Source organism: Rosa chinensis, chromosome 2 (assembly GCF_002994745.2).
Source record: "Rosa chinensis cultivar Old Blush chromosome 2, RchiOBHm-V2, whole genome shotgun sequence".
Classification (NCBI taxonomy): Eukaryota; Viridiplantae; Streptophyta; class Magnoliopsida; order Rosales; family Rosaceae; genus Rosa; species Rosa chinensis.
The window spans coordinates 66295089-66309177 of record NC_037089.1 but is presented as its reverse complement, the minus strand read 5'-3'; the positions used below and the strand labels follow the sequence as shown (position 1 = coordinate 66309177).

Here is a 14089-nt window from a genome sequence, read left to right as displayed (position 1 = left end):
GGAACTCTACTGAGAAGGTTGTGGGGTGTCCATAGCAAATTCTATCAGTTGGGCCAGCTGGGCCTGCTTTTGGTCTTTGGGCTGGATCCTAATTTTTAAGGGCTTGGGCTGCTTTAGAATTGGAAATTGATGGTGAGTTGTCACCTTCTGCTCTCATTATTTTTTAGAAACAACATTGTTTTTAACCTCGTCTCTCCCCAAGTCAACAACGATGCCACGAACCACTGGCCACCCACAGAACCAAAAACACTGTGCCAATAAAGCCTTCAGACGACAGATCTCATCTGTCGTCTGATATGTAAATTATATGTTGTCTATCCAGTTGCCGTCTCTTACTGCATCAGATGACAGATATCCTCCGTCGTCTCTTCTCACTCAGATAATAGAAGTTTCATAAGGCTCTGTCGTCTGAACAACCCAACACTGAAGGATTTGGGACTTTCTGTCGTTAATAATCACATACAACGACAAATTAATGTTGTTCAAATGAACTACAAACTACAGTTTTAATAAAACTGCTGTTGTCTGACATGTAATAAGGACACATTTATATGTTGTCTGAAGTTACCAAAATAAAGGCTTGTTTAACAATTTGTTGTCTGAATGCATTTTCAAAGACATTTAATTGTTGATATAAGCTGAGAACAACGTTATTACGAAATCGAATTCTGTTGTGTGATAGTTAAATGATCTTCGCTTTTGTGTTATCTGTTAGAAGAACTTCTATTGTTTGATAATGAATTGAACTTCACTTTTATGTTGTTACAAGTATGTAGGAACGACTTACAATTGTTCTTTTTTTTGTTACTATATTTGTGGTACAACATATCATAAACCTGTATGTGTTGAATTTGTAAGAACAGACATCAAAAGCATATTATAGGACCTAAAATTAGCAAATTTCCCATTGCATCAAGTAACCCACCAAACTACAATCCCATCAGTTTCAAGATACTAAACTAGCTAGCAACTAGCTTTTACATTAGCTAATTTCAAGTACAGCCATTGTTGTAATCAGCATAATATCTTGAAAGCTACTGAAATTGTTTTCCTATATCACTAACTATAGAGTACAAATATATTAACAAGTGTTGATTCCACCAACTTCCTTCATACACTTAGAACCGCACTCAATATGAGCTCCTCCCTGCATACCAAACATAATAGCTTATTATACACAACTAAAAGGCATTATGGAAGCATTTATAGTTCTGTAAGAACAATATAAACAAAATATTACATGAGCACAAGTGATGATATCAGATCCCACCTAACTACAACAGAGAAATCTGGGATCGTCACTCAACTGATAGCTAGCATTGAGCTTTCATCTAACCTGTCAACTAGAAGCAAGCAGTTTTTATCAACATACTTTAATCACCACTCAAATCACATATAAATGAACTGAAGCTTTTAGTTGCAAGGTGTACAATCTTTTGAATTTGATCACTTACATACCACACCAAGATAAGAGTACGTACTGACCTCTTCTTTTGTCCAAGGTATCAATTGTTTGAATGTACTAGTGATTCATCTAGTATAGCAAAAGATATCATTGATCCTATTATTCAAACAGACGATGTCATTCACCAAGTAAAAGCAGAAGGTAATAAACTAATAGGAGTGTCCAAAAAAACATTGTTGACTTTATTTAATTTCTTATTTACCTCAAGATTGTCTGCCCTTGACGTTCTTTGCAACATTAAAACCAAATTGAGGCTATATTAGCAGCAGGAACATTGACAATTTCAACCGGCTACTTCAATTGTCCTCTTCCGTGTGAAAGAATAACATTAGACTAAACACTAAACATCTAGAACTATGTTCTCATGCAACATACAGGTTTATATCAGCTATAAGATTCACATTTTAGTAGATTAACTTGATATTACTTTGATTTCAGAAGTATACTAGATGAATCTTTTTTGGAAAGCAACATATAATTAAGAAAATTGGATGTGAATTTTTAGACTCACTTGTTGGATCCACTTCACGAGAGATTTTAATTGCATCTGATGTAACAAGATCTTGATTAGCAGGTGAAATTGCTAAAATTATACTATTGGGCTACATAAAATGTTGAACAGATAAGATGATTAAACATAGTAACAACTTTAGGGGAAAAAAGAGAATTATAAAAAATTTAAAAAAAGAAGAACAAAGAAGAAGAAGAAAGCAGATCAAAATTTCAATGGACTTTACCTTCTCAATGTAGGAGCGAACCATATTTTCAATGCCCTGCACAATACCATCTAGCTGACCGTCTACATTTACCAAGGCAGATTGTTAAGAGTCATATTACATATACGATTAATAGAATTCAGTCAAAATTAATATGTACAAGGATCCCCAGGAATGTGTTAATTGCTATGCATTTATGTTCTACCATTCCTTTTTCCATCCATAGCCTACATGGATCCCTCCTACTCTCACAATCTGTGTCTAGGTCACTCATTCAAAAATGTCGCACACTTTAGTTCTAGTTATACTAGTTTTGGAAATCCTAAAACAACTAGCCTTCCATCTTATCTGTTTATCATTTTAAGAAATGTGATAATATGCAAAACTTGAGTAGATTTTCCTAAAATTGTAAATGACATTTGAAATAAGATTGTTAAATCCAAGTCAAATTATTGTGTTAACAGTCTATGAATACCTCCACACGTACTTTCTCAGCAGCATGGTCAACTTAGAAAATTCACCAAACATTCATTGCAAATCCAAATGACAAGGAATCAGTTTTCAAACAAGCATTGGGATGTCTAGTTCAATATACAGAAAAACCAGAACTTAAATGATTCAAGTAGAAGTTCAAATCTCAACAGAAATTCAAACAAGCATTAGGTGCCGTTTGGTAACGTTTTCAAGTCATCTTTTTCATTTTATAAAATGAAAATGGCTTGAAAATGCCTTCGTTGGTCTGTTTTCAAAAATGCAGAAAATAATTTTTGAACATAATTTTTTATTTTACTCGTAAAACAAGAAAACGACAAATAGACGTTTTCACCTTTTCATTCTCATATTTTAGAAAACACGGAGATATATTTTCCAAAACAAAGAAAAAAAAAAGAACATGCTCTCTTCTTCCATATTCTCACGTCTCTCTCTTCTTCTCAGGTGTCTCTCTCTCATCTCTTGTCGCCATCTTCTCTCGTTTTTGAAAATTATTTTCGGAATAAGCTACCGGACATATTTTCGGAACTCAAAAATCCAATCCTGTTTTCTCTTTTTTATTTTCAAAATTGGTTTTTGAAAAAATCATTTTTAAAAGCGTTACCGGACAAGCCTTTAAAATTCTGGAACTTTCTCAATTACAGACCAAACTTGAAAAATTCACAGAACATTCAGTTTATGTTGAAATGCGATGAAACTTTTCAGATCATTTGCTAACTAACAGAAGTAAAACATATAAAAAATTCAGGCCATTTGAAGGTCAATAAGTCAGGAAAAAGAAATACCAAAAAAGGCTGTACTACAGGACAGTTTCTGTAGATTTCTTTCAAAATACTAGAGTTCTTGGTATCATAATCCTTAAACTAATGGAAGGAAAATGATTATAATTTCACAATGAGACCTATAGTTAATAATGAGACCTATAGCATATCAAAGCAAAACAAAAATTTCATGATTGCAATCAGGCGACAATGTGTAGCCAACAATAGAATATTTACTCTTTCTACGCATCTAATACGTTAGAATTGCAATTAAGCTAACTCCTAAACATGTTCACTGTAATTGCCAATCTGCTATTGAAATTAGCTCTCAAGTAAAAAACTTTAGAGAGCATACAAAGAGGCTAACCTGTTTTCCGAAGTAGCCTTTCCCTAGCAAACACAACAGCACCAGGCAGCCTCTCATTCCTGCTCACTCTCGGTCCAACTCGATTACCCATACCAAATTGCTCCCGGCCGATTCCAGCTTCATGCTCCTGAAACCAACAACCAAAACTTCAACACCACGAAAAAACCCAAAACAAGAAAACCCATGTCTAAGCAGTAGGAATATAGGATACTACCAAAGAGAATATGATATTAAGACTTCTATGTTTGAGCACATGAAGATAGAATATGTCAAGTTGTCATTAGATGATGTACGACTGTCACGCCCCTGATTTTACACCCATGAAAATCGATATATATAACCCCATAATTATATATGCGTGAACGTCCAGTCATCAATACAGAATACCTGAAATCTTTTTCCCTTAAACTTACACACATATTGATGCCCTGAACCCTCAAAGTTAATATACACTCGCTCCAAAGAGTTATATATTACACAAGCTTACGAATTAAATTGTCAACAACAAGATAAAACGTAAATGCTCCTCAAAGCTTACTACAACGGAAGTCCAAATAACGGTAAAGTCACAAAATTTGCTTCCTACCGTTTAGCTGCAAGTATGCAACCCCCACTTCAACCACGATTATCCTGACTTGCAGGATTAACCCCTACACCATTTGAATGGTGCACCGGGTTGCCACACAACAAACCCGGTAAGCTTTTGCAAGCCCGTATGAGTAACTCAAACCCCACACAACTCACACCAATCCCGAGAATAACTCACAAAAATCACGTTTAAATAGATAAACAAAGCACGATATAAACTCACTCAAATCACGTTTAAATCAATAACAAACACGGGATAAACCCACTCAAATCACGTTTAAATCAATAAACAAACACGGGATAAACCCACTCAAATCACGTTTAAATCAATAAACAAAGCACGAGATAAACTCACTCAAATCACGTTTAAATCAATAAACAAACACAGGATAAACCCACTCAAATCACGTTTAAATCAATAAACAAATACGGGATAAATCCACTCAAATCACGTTTAAATCAATAAACAAACACGAGATAAATCCACTCAAATCACGTTTAAATCAATAAACAAACACGGGATAAACCCACTCAAATCACGTTTAAATCAATAAACAAATCACGTTTAAATCAATAAACAAACACGGGATAAACCCACTCAAATCACGTTTAAATCAATAAACAAACACGGCGGACAGACTAGAGCTCTAACTGATCGTATTCACTAACCCGGCCAAAGGCGTGAAGTCCCGATTTTCCCACCCACGATCACATTTTGTGACTCACGATCCTTGACTCGTAAGTCTTTAGACCCGCGGTATAAATACCAAAACATTAAAGGAGTCACAATGGACCCAAAATGTTACACGAATCTAAAATGAAAGATTCCCCGTAATTGATCCCTATCAATTACTCCCGGTACAACACCAACATTTAAACAAACCACCCGCGAACTAAAATGTTCCTCAAAAACACAAATCACACGCTTTTCAAAACAAATCGAAATCAACATTTCCACAATAATTTGTTTTCCAAAAGCCACAACCCAAAACAATAAAAAGCATCATTTCATGCATATTGTTTCAAAATCCACAAACCACCAAAACATATATATTTCACGTAAATATGTATATATATACGTAGTCATCCGCTCAGAAATGCCTACTAATACCAACTATAGTTTGCAGTTAACTAAATAACTCTCAAAACAGTATGGTGAACCCGTTCGTTAATGAACTTCGTGAGATTACTCACCTCGAACTCCTGCTGCGTCTTCAATACAGGACAGGACCAAAACTATCACCAACAACTCGTCCAAATACTTCGTCAAGTACCTAATCACATACGGTTCCAACTTAGTAACGATTCACATTTGATTTAAGTTCGAAACCCCTGTTTTGAACTAAAATCCCCAAAGTGGCGCCAATCGAGGCAAAACCACATCCGAGACCTCCCAAAGTCTCCGGAATACGCCCACGATCGATGTGACCCAACCACAAGTCGATCGGACGCTCGAATCCTCATGGATTGAATAAATTCACCGACATGAAACGGCAAAAATCATAACAAATCCATTTGAACTCCAAAATTTGCATATTATATATCGAAACGCTCGTATCGACGAGTAGAAGACATATAATACCATAAACAGTCCCATACATGGCCAGAACACCGCCGGAACGCCTCCACAGGCGGAGGCGCACCGCCGCCGGCCAAAACTCATTATTTCACAAAACTCCCAACATCAAAAAGCTTCATCTAAGCATGCTTGTAAACTTTCATAACTGGATCGAAGTCAGAAAACAAGCCTAAGGGATCGAAAACTACCTCACAAGCCGTGAACAGTAATCCAATCCGAGTTGATCGAAGTTTCACATGAATCGATCCAAACAACCACCAAGGATCGATCAAGGAGGCTGCTCTGAGCTTCCCAAGCTCAACTTGAAGACCCGCCGACGTCGGAACAAGGATTTCCGACCGGGTCCGAAAACTCCAATCTGCACCGCCTTCTATCGCCGCCACCACCGAGAATCGGTGCTAGAGAACACCACAGGGAGGAGCGCACGGAGGAGGCGAACTGATCTGGAAAGTCTCGTCGCCGGAGATGGCCGGAGCTCGCCGGAAAAGTCAGGTCGGATCGACCGGGTCCGGGTCGGGTCAGTCGATTCTGAAGGTAGCAGCCGAGAGAAAAGAGAGAGAAAGGAAATGGTTTTCTGAAAAAGGAAACTTATGAAAATAGTAAGTTTCTTCTTCGGGAAACTTCTATTTATACCAAAATAGAAATTCCTTCCAATGGCCATAACTTTCTCATACGAACTCCGATTTCCGCGTTCCACATATCCACGAACTCGTATCGACGCGCTCTACAACTTTCGTGAAGGAAGTTTCTGGATAATCCCAAAGAATAAAAAGTCAACCTTTAACCCCCCTAAAGTCATACTTTTCAAATAATTAATTCGTCCGGAACACTTCCGCTCCGTCAACGAGCCACGAAACCGTCCAACAACCATAAATTAGATTCCGGAAATCCTCGGAAAATAAATACGAATTTCTGGGGCATCACAACGACACACAACTAGCGGAGAAGCAAATGAAGAGATAGAATACAAACACAAAGCCAATTCGTTCTCATTGGACTTCCACAGAGCCTTGACTGAATTGAATTTCTAAGATCTGGAAATCGAATAAATCCACAGGTTCCAATTTTTCTCCAAGATGATCTCGATTTCTCAAATAGAAAACCCTAAAAATATCACAATTGAAGATAATCAAGATTAAACAATAGAAGCTCAAATTAAACCCGAACCTCAGATCTCACCATGTGGCATGATTTACCTAAGTGAATGAGGCTGAATGAATTAACAAAGGAGGAAGAGAGTGCTAAACTGTTAGGTCGACAAATGTATAAGAACCAACGAGCTCGGTGATTGCGACGGCGGCAATGGTGGTGGTCTTTGATTGTTCGTCTTCTTCCTCATCTTCATCATGTACTTGGATTGGAGGTTGGCCATTGCTTCCCATTACTCCACTCCCGAAGTAAGTGTAGCCGTTGCTACACAGAAAATTGAGAGAGATATAAAGATTGAAATTTTAGGGTTTGAGAATCTCGATTTGGGGATGTTGGGGCTTTTTCGATTGGATTTATCCGAATTGAATCAAATAGGAAACTAATGAAAGCCAAGCTAGCTGGGGGAGATGAATCGATGGAGTTGATAGCTAGCTCTTGCTATGCCAGGTTGGGAGAGACCGATGGAAAGAAAGGTAAGCTTTTGAAAATTTTAGCTTGGTGTGGGAAAAACACGGGGTCTTAGGGCAAAAGGGGTGAACAGATTTAGTGGTGTCAAAAACCTATTTTTGGCCAAATTTGGGTATATTTTTCCTCCATTTGCTCAGACAACATATAAATGTCATCCCAATTTTCAACATTTTAATAAGAAATCCTCAGTCTTTTAAGACGACAGTTATCTGTTGTCCTAATTTTCTAACTTACAAAAAAGATGAAAAAAGCAAAATAGTATGGATTCTCATGCTCTTCAGACAACAGAATTAATTTATATGTTGTCTGAAGAAGTTTAAAAACTTCAGACAACAGAAAACAAAAATTCTGTCATCTGAAGTGTGTCGTCTGAAGGCATTATTGGCATAGTGTGCATGACTCTCAAACCTCTGTTGGGACCAAAGTACTGCCAGTGCATAAGAAGATGGGCAACAACATAGGGGAGGGCTAGCAGGGGCATTGGCGTCACGAGTCACGACACTATTGCTAAGAAACCATTCCCTTTTAGTATAGAGAGAAATTTTCAGGTCGCAAAAGTACTAGTTGCTCTGTTGATCAAATTTATCCTATTTTTCAGAGGGTTAGATTTTTTGTTTAATTTTTTTTTTGAAAGGATTTAATGTTATTAGATATCAAAGCCATGAAAACAGGCCAGAGTCTAACAGAACTTACATAAGAATATCCGAAATTTAACCAGGCGTCCTATCTAAGTCACACCTAAACTCAATAAAACTAAAATGGTCTCTCGTTGAAACAACAAGCCAACAATTAAGTAAAAGTAATCTCACTTCCTAAGGCAAAATCAATTCATCTAGTCTAATCTGCCAGCACTCAATTGTGGTACACATATCAACTAGAAACATCTTAGAAAGTATATAGAAATCACTCCCACTTGAGAAGACTTGAAGTTCAGAATGTCTTGAAATTTTGTACCTTAAGCAAGCACTTTCTCTTTCCCCTTAGGGTTAGAGTTAGTACTTGTTTCAGGCTCATCAGCAGCTAACAACCTCGGCATCAGGTTGGTCTTTTTGCTCTTTGTCTTTTCTTGTTCTCCATCCTTCTTTCTTCCTTTTCTTGCTGTTCCATATGGTAGCTTGTTCACACTTCCAACAAGACATCCTCTCGTTCTCTTAGGTTGATCATTGTTGTTCGAAGGTCCCTCTAACAAGCCCATAGTCACTGCATCCAAATTTTCTTTCTAATAGCAAGACTTAAACACAATTTTTTTGGAGAGATAATTACCTCATCATTTTCCTTACTACGGCATTGTCCTGTGATTGGATCTTCATTGAGTCTTGGTTCACTCAATTCTGTAATCTGCACTTGTCTTCAATGTTGATGCATGGCCATCATAGATTGAGGTAGCATAGCTTCGGGTATGCTATTAGGTATTTGAGCCTTGAAGATCAGAGTTTGATTGTTTACCGTTACCCTAGTGACTTTAGGACCTGTCCCAGTAACACGGCCAAAGCCTTGGACTGCTCCATCGTACTAACAGGTATGTCACGGTCTTCCACCATATCCGGCCCTGAATAAGGGCGGCCAACATGGGTAACGAGGCTGCAGGTGCAGCACCTGCCAAACAGCTTGTCATATCGAAACTATACCATGAACTGGACTTCATCTTCCACCCAGAAACGTCGAAGAAACAGGAGAGGTTTGACATAATCGATCTCAACCCTGATGCGCAAGACTCGAGTCCTAAAGGCCGGGCTATCAAATTCCATGAACTTGCGTAGTGTACTCCCAATCAGATGCATACTACGTTCAAATATGAAGGCCGGTGGCACTCTTTGCAATGTCATCCAATGGGATGATTTCTTCAGTGGTATCTCCCTTGTCGGACGGACACAGTCATACGGTGCTAAAGCTATAGGAGCCCGGTTATATCCCCATGGTCCTCTTTTCCAAACCCTATACACATTAGAAGGATCTGTGAAAGTGAACAAGACCCTATCATCTTCTCTGAGTTCTTCAACATTCAATCTGCCATTGATTCTCCATGCAGATCGAAACATGCCAAGGAAAGAGCGACGGGAATATTCCCTTGCCGTGAGTAGCTTCCCTACCATGAATGCTTCAGGTTGTCTCAATCCTTTTGATGGACACAAGTCCATCGGTTGCTTTCCATCAGCCAGCGCTAGGGAGGAGGCCAAGCAGTCTGCCATTGCATCAATTGCCATTGACGTGAGAGAGAAGCTACGCAGTCGAGAAACCCTAACCCTAGTTAGAGAGGGAGAGAGAGACGGCTGCTAGATTTTTTGTTTAATAAAAATGCTTGTGAATTGGGAGTGTTAGCTATGAGAATAAGTTTTTATGCTCTGAGAAATGACTATTTCTGATGATCTCTTAGGGTGGGTCATTTTTACACTGCTTGCTGAAACTTTAATATGATTTCTCTTCAAAAAAAAAAAAAAATTTGTCCTCCTCTTTCTCTAAACAACGTACATATCAACATATTTCATTATCACAGTTTCATGGCACGTAGGTGGGAGATTGATCATCAACCTATATTCATAAACACATACAAGAAATATCGGCCGAAGATTATTATTATTATTTTTTTATATCAAAGAAAGCAGTACTAATCCATTCAATAAACTGCAGAATGGTTACAAATTACAGTGACAGGAATCCAAAATTAAGATCGGCCCCTCTTCAATACAGGAGAAGTACACAGATTAGCTCAAAATGAACTTTGCTACATGTGTCATGTTTTCATTGTTTTTTATTTTTTATTTTTTTTGAATAAAGGGCTGGTGCGGCTGTCCTCAAGCCTTGATTAATGAAACTGGCGAATACAAGGGGGGGGGACATTAAGCCTAAACCCCTTATTACAAAAGGCACCTAGAGAATATCTTGAAATAATATCATGACTCTCTACTAAACAATTGTATTCAATTATGCACCAACTAGCAAAGAACGCTCTACAAGAGACTCTATTTGCTTTACAGTAGTGACACAATGGAAAGATAACTCGATTTGCAACTCGATTATAACATAGCATAATTTCCATACTCACAGCTTTCCCATCATGTTGCCACTGGAAAATACATCCAGTGACACTTAGTCTCACCCTGCCACTAGGCGGTAGCGACCATTTGACGAAGCTAGGAACTTGCCGCCTACTCAGAGCAGACAAGGTACTTATAGTGCACACATAGGCACAAAGCCCAACTAGCACTACATAACTATTGCAGGGACTTATTGCTCGCAAAAAGCGCAAACAAACTAAGCAACATAAGTAAATAACAACTATAAATAACATAAAATCTGAGTAAGGCCCACAAAGTGAACCCAACCCCAAGCTCCAGCCTAGGCTGGGCCCAAAGGCATAATCCCAGCCCAAGAAACCAAATCAGCAAGTGGATCTTTGCCCACCCTCTCGGCCCAAATGAACGTCTGCATCGCCCCGCCCTCCACAGGCGCCGGACCATCGTGGACTCAGCTTCGTCATCCGGCCATCGGAAAGCCGCTCCAATCACTGTGATCCTCACCTGAAACCAACCGGACCAGGGAAGATCCTCACCTGAAACCAATCGCTCCAATCATCGTTTTCATTGTTTTTTTATATTAAAGTACAGAGTAACAATAAAAGTTGGTTTTGGATTTATGTTTTTTTTCCATCCATACCCCTAACTCCCAAAGTCCTCCCTTCAGTCCCAGCACACCTGAAAATGATCTGGGCACCCTGAATGAAGTCTCCTCTCTCTCTGCGGCCGGGAACTATGCCAGACTCGACGACCTTGTAGTCTGCAATTTTCTTCAATTCATTTTGGTTAAAAATCACAGTCGGTAGAGAAGCTTATGATGAAGGAGTGGACGGAGCAGGCACAAAAATTGCACTTTCCATGATTGAATTGTCAAACCCAGAATTTTAAGGCAATAGAAATTGGGGAAAATAAGAGAAAGGAAGAGTGTTTTTCAGTTTAATCAGGGAACATGGGCATTTAAGAATTGAAGAAAGGAAGAAAACCTGAATCTAGAAAAGGAAAACGGAAATCTGAAAAAACCATAAATTGGGGAAAATTGGAGAAAGGAGAGTAGAAAATAATACTTCAATTCAGGGATAATTTGATAATTCTATTAATCTCACAATGAGGGTATATATACAAGCACAAAGGAGTAGTCTAACTCTAATAGGAAACAAACTTTCCATAATTACAGGATATCCTAATTAAATAAAATCCTAATTACATACAGATTTATAGCGGTTCTACATTTCCCCTCAAGTTGGTTCATAGATATCTATCATGCCCAACTTGTCAACTGAGCTGTCAAATACCTTCCTAGACACTCCTTTAGTAAGAACATCAGCTAATTGCTCCTATGAGTTTACAAATGGAAAGCGAATAACCTTTCTGTCAAGATTTTCTTTAATAAAATGACGGTCAACCTCCACATGCTTTGTTCTATCATGCTGAACTGGATTATGTACAATCTCAATAGCAGCTGTATTATCACAATGCAAATCCATAGGCTTTTTAAGCTCGTAACCGAGGTTTTTCAAGACATTACGAATCCACAACATTTCACAGACTCCGTGTGCCATACCTCGGAACTCAGCTTCTGCACTTGATCTGGCAACAACTTTCTACTTTTTGCTACGCCAAGTGACAAGGTTCCATCCAACAAAAGTGAAGTACCCAGATGTAGAACGTTTGTCAGTTTTATCACCAGCCCAATCTGCATCTGTGTACCTAACAACTTCCAATTCATCTTTTTTTCTGAAATAGTAACCCTTTACCTGACGCCATCTTCAAGTACTTCAAAATACAAAAGACTGCATCCATATGCTCTTCACTAGGACAATGCATAAATTGACTAACAACACTCACAGAAAAAGCAATATCAGGTCTAGTATGTGAAAGATAAATCAACCTTCCTACAAGACGTTGATATCTCCCTTTATCAGTTGGAACTTGATCAGGATAAATAGCAAGTCTGTGATTCATCTCAATGGGTGTCTCCATTGGTCTGTAGTCCAGCATCCCTGTTTCAGCAAGTAAATGAAGGACATACTTCCTTTGTGAAAGCAAAATCCCCTTCTTAGACCTTGCAACTTCAATACCCAAAAAATACTTCAGTTGTCCCAGATCCTTCATTTCAAACTCCTTTGACATATACTTTTGCAATTCATTCATCTCTTTTGGATCATCCCCTGTAACAATCATGTCATCAACATACATAATAAGAGCTGTAATCTTACCATTCTTGCGTTTGATAAACAAGGTATGGTCAGAATTGCTCTGTCTGTATCCAAAGGCTTTCATGGACTTTGAAAATCTTCTAAACCAAGCTTTTGGAGACTGCTTCAGGCCATACAAAGACTTCTTCAATTTACACACCTTGCCAACGTCACTTGGGTAATTCTTAACACCTGGAGGCACATCCATATACACTTCTTCCTCCAAATTCCCATTAAGAAATGCATTCTTCACATCAAACTGGTGCAAGGGCCAATCTTTGTTTGTTGAAAGTGAGATTCGAATCCGGACAGTATTAATCTTTGCCACAAGTGCAAAAGTCTCCTCATAATCAATCCCATAGCGTTGTGTATATCATTTGGCAACCAACCTCGCCTTGTATCTATTAATAGTTCCATCTGCATTAAGCTTCACAGTAAATACCCACACTACTAGAAATCTGTTCATAGACATCGCATGTTTTAAATCGGTCAGACTTGCCCACGATGTAAAAAAGTAATCTAACATCGTTTTACGAAAATACCGATTTAAATGTATATCATTAACATCGGTTCTTAAAATGACCGGTGTTAAAAGTTTTGTTTGAAAATTTGCGGGAACCTATTTTTGCAAAAAGCGCTAAGTTTTTAAGTGAAATGAGGAAGCGGGTACTAAAACTCAAAACTTTCGCACTTAGAAAAAAATTTGCACCCGACCCCAAAACTGAAACAGAAAACCCTAGCGAGACTCCTTCATCCTAAACGCACCCCAAACTGGATCTCCTCCCAAACTCAACCTCCAGAACCTAAGCTTACTCGAACTCGATTGCCGCCATTCTTGGGCTCCTCATTGCTTCCTTCTTCTACGTCCTCGGCTTCTTCGACATTGACTCCGTCCAGTCCGTCATCTTACGCGCCTCCCACTACGACGGTGATGACGTCCTCATCAACTCCCGCTGCTGCCCTCCCCTGCCAAACCCAAATTCGATTTCTTATGCTTGAGGGATTCGAGTTGATTTTGCTTCTTCCAAAACCCTTTTCAACTCTTCACAGTTCGCCCTCCAAAGCGTTTTGTCCGAGCTCGTTGAAGGACAAGGTTTATAGGATCTTCTGCAGGGAAAAGCGAAAGCTCGCCGGTAGAAAGGGTAAGCTTCGTGATACTTCGCTTTTCTTTTAAGCTCTATCGTGAACTGGATTTTTCGATTTCCGATTTCAGATTTCAGATTTGTTTGAAATCGTTCGGTTGTAGAGAAACTGTATTAGAACTATGTCTCCACTGGTTAGTCGCCGCTCTCTCT

At 38.7% G+C, this 14089-nt stretch overlaps 1 long non-coding RNA gene across 1 annotated transcript; it reads right to left on the bottom strand.

Moving 5' to 3' along the window:
• Positions 1-909: 909 nt before the first annotated feature.
• On the bottom strand, positions 910-2773 carry LOC112190012. Its single transcript, XR_005805454.1, has 3 exons — positions 1668-2773; positions 1486-1561; positions 910-1343 (listed from the first exon to the last, which is right to left on the bottom strand). It is a non-coding gene; the product is annotated as an uncharacterized LOC112190012 (long non-coding RNA).
• Positions 2774-14089: the final 11316 nt, after the last annotated feature.